This window comes from Tuber melanosporum (assembly GCF_000151645.1).
Source record: "Tuber melanosporum whole genome shotgun sequence assembly, scaffold_52, strain Mel28".
Classification (NCBI taxonomy): Eukaryota; Fungi; Ascomycota; class Pezizomycetes; order Pezizales; family Tuberaceae; genus Tuber; species Tuber melanosporum.
Window position 1 is genome coordinate 14,430 of NW_003299098.1, and position 3,252 is coordinate 17,681.

Here is a 3,252-nt window from a genome sequence, read left to right on the forward strand (position 1 = left end):
TTGCTGCAAGAGGGGATATCTCTTCTTGTAAACAGCATAGCATGGACTTCACCTATGACCATATCGTTCACTGCAAAATTCAACCTACTATCATTGCAGTCAGTGATCTCAAGCGGGTAGTCCGGTCCATTGTCTAGACAATAGGGTTTTTCATGGGTGCACAAGCACTCTCCCGACTGCTAAGCTACCCTATGAGATTGCCCCAGCCCACACCGGAGTATCACATCCGTAACACGGTACTGGGCGGGGGGGGGGGCAGATGGGATGACTAATTGGGGCTTGGCTTGTTGGGCTGGTATAGTGGTCTAATATACTCACCCAGCAGCCTTTCGGCCAATCTGGGTTAGCGCCCAGATTAGGTAAGCGCCGTTACTATAAAATCCTCTTGTAATACCGGTACAGTACTCACCCACTCTCGGTTAGTTCTCAGATTAGGTGGTAAGTGCCACGGCGATTTAGCATACTCGCTTAGTAGCCTACCCTCTGCTCCGGATTAGTTCAAGGTCAACGTAGCCTGAAGGATTCATTGATAAGGTAAAGGGGGAATGCCAAAGGGCCAACATCGATTTGGGGTGTTTCCGGGATCACGCTGTGCAGTGGTTCAGGCTTTGGGTCATGAATGGAGACCTGGTCTTCCGTTCTGCTGGGATCTTCATCTAGGTTTCAATGTGCATTGAGAGCCAGGGTAAGCGGTGTGGAGTGCTGTACCCTCGGGATTATGCTATCATAAATGGGTTCTATTGGCATATTGGATGAAGGCCGATGTATTGCGGGCTCCGGAGGCGGATTCGTATAAGTCAGCCGGTCAGGCGGGAATTGTGAGCGATCATGGGGTATCACTCGGTTTCAAAGAAAGCTACTACCCATGCGCAATAATCTCACCGGATGAGAATAGTACTTCCATGTCTCACTGCGTCGTATACAATGCGGACGCAACCAAGTTCGAAATCGGAGCCTCCGGTATAACCGATTATGAGTATGCTGAACCTTGTGGACGACATAAAAGGTAGAGAGTATAGTACGACCCCCCCGCTGTAGCTAACCCTTTCACCTCTGTTCAAACCCCTTCGCTATTTCCTAAACATAACCGCCGATACCTGCGATAATCCCCGCAACATCCCTACTCCCATAGTCTGAAATGCCCTACGCCATATTAGCCTTTGCCAGGTGGAAGGGCACCCGGGGACATAAACATACCTTTAGACCTGGCCGAGGATCCCTGTGGTGCATCGGGAGTGGTGGAAACCTGGTTGCCTGAGGGGGTATCACCTTGGCGACTAGTCGCGCACGGCTCCTCACATGGCTGATTGCCATTGGCGTGTCCTGCGGGAGCAGCATTTAGTATGGGTAGAGAATGGAACGATTCACGAAAGGGGCAAACCGTTGTTTCTCCTGCGAGCCCTTCTTCGTGCTAACGATTTCCAGACTCTCGCCATTCTCCAGGTTGCATACCTTCGGGATGCGAACTCCGGATACCTCGTTTCAATCCAAGTGTAGAGTGCGTCTTCTGCAGGCCGCTTGATTTCCTCTGGGATCCAACTGTATGTGCGATCCTGTCCTCCCAGATTATATCTTTCGTAGAGGTTCCTCGCCTCTGCCAATATCCAGCCCCCCCGTGAAAGGGATAGTTAGCCATATATAGCTATTCAATGGAAGCGTCTCTCAATAGCGTTCCCCTCTTTCCAATCCCACAGCCCCCCTCCCTTCACTCTCCACAGATCCACCCTCCTTTACCTGATGTATTCATGCCACAAAACGTCTTCGACAATGGATAGGTGCTAGTTATGATACCGGGTGATCGTCCGTGATTGCGGCCTATTCCCACTCGTCCACTTGTCTGACTGACGTGCGCTATTGTGAGGGCGGTTGTGTAATAGGATGTGGGGTGAATAGAACGGCTGTGCATGTTTTGTACAAACAAGCGACCGAATATGGAATGGTGTAATGGGCCCATGTGGGTGTGCAGAGTCAGGTCAGGCCTTATGAAGCTCAGGGAGGGTACATTGGTGTGAGGAGTTGAGTCCACTGGCTGTAGATTCCGAGTGAGCGCCTGTGACGCATCTGGCTTTTCCGAGGGTTAATTCGATGATCACTCATTTCTTGGGCCAAGAGAACACTCAAATGCTGGTATAACACCTATCACCTGTCCGCATAGAAAGTTGATATACATTCAAGCCCCACCTGCGTAGTAAATGGGAATGTACCAAGAACCCACCCAGGACCGACCATCCCGGAATTCTAGGCGTATTACGAGATGGAAGACTCCTTTTCGGAGAACGGCGGGTTAATAGCAACAATATACGGCACGATCACATAACGGGACTTGGGTAAGGAAAGAAGATCTCTGTTTTGCTTATTCACCTCAAGAGCCTACATAGTACCTGGGTTGACAAGTATGTGTTTTTCATTAATTTGAGCAATGGATATCAGCTAGTCCTAGAATTCTATGCGCCTCACTATCGACAAAAAGCACTAAGAATTGCTCTTTCATGGAAGCCAGAATACTATATAACATTGGACCCCCGTTTCCCGCAACTAACGCTTCACTTCCTAGCCTCCAGAAACGCAACAGCAGTGGTTTTGTCGCTAGATTTCTCGACCAGCGCACAGACTGCGATTTCCATGGGTTTCGTATCGAAGAATACCCACTCAGACCTAGGAACTGTGGTAAATATGTTTTTAGACAGCAATTCGTCGCCCTGTTTTTCGCCCCCAGAAATCCGGTAAAAGTCCTTGCAACTGATGCGGCCATGTTGCAGGATATGGCTCGCAATCTGGAGGCCAGCTCTTCTAGACTCCCCCTCCACTTTCATCCCTGCCTTTTGCAACACTTTATTCATATCGGCAAGATGTAATGCTCGAATCCCTGCCACAATCAGTTAGTCAGAGATTACTTGAGTTTGTTTCAGATATCAGGTAGGAGAAAGACCAGGAATGTCCAGTCCAGAATTGAGTTCGTTAGCGGTGCACACCAAAAGCCCAACACGACCCCCCACAAGACCATATATCTCCTGAGCAGCCGGTTCGGTGATATCTCTCTTATTGCAAAGAAACTCGATGGCCTCATCATGGTTTAGATCTCCAACCTCCACCACCTTTGCTAGACGGGAGCTGGCAGAATGACCTATAGGATTCCAAAGCATATAATTAGCATCTTTTTCACGAAAAACAGAAGCTTGAAAGTTTAAGCGAAACCTGCCTAGCATTTGGATCGGCGCCTGCCCTTCGCTAGTGACAAAGACAGTAATAAAC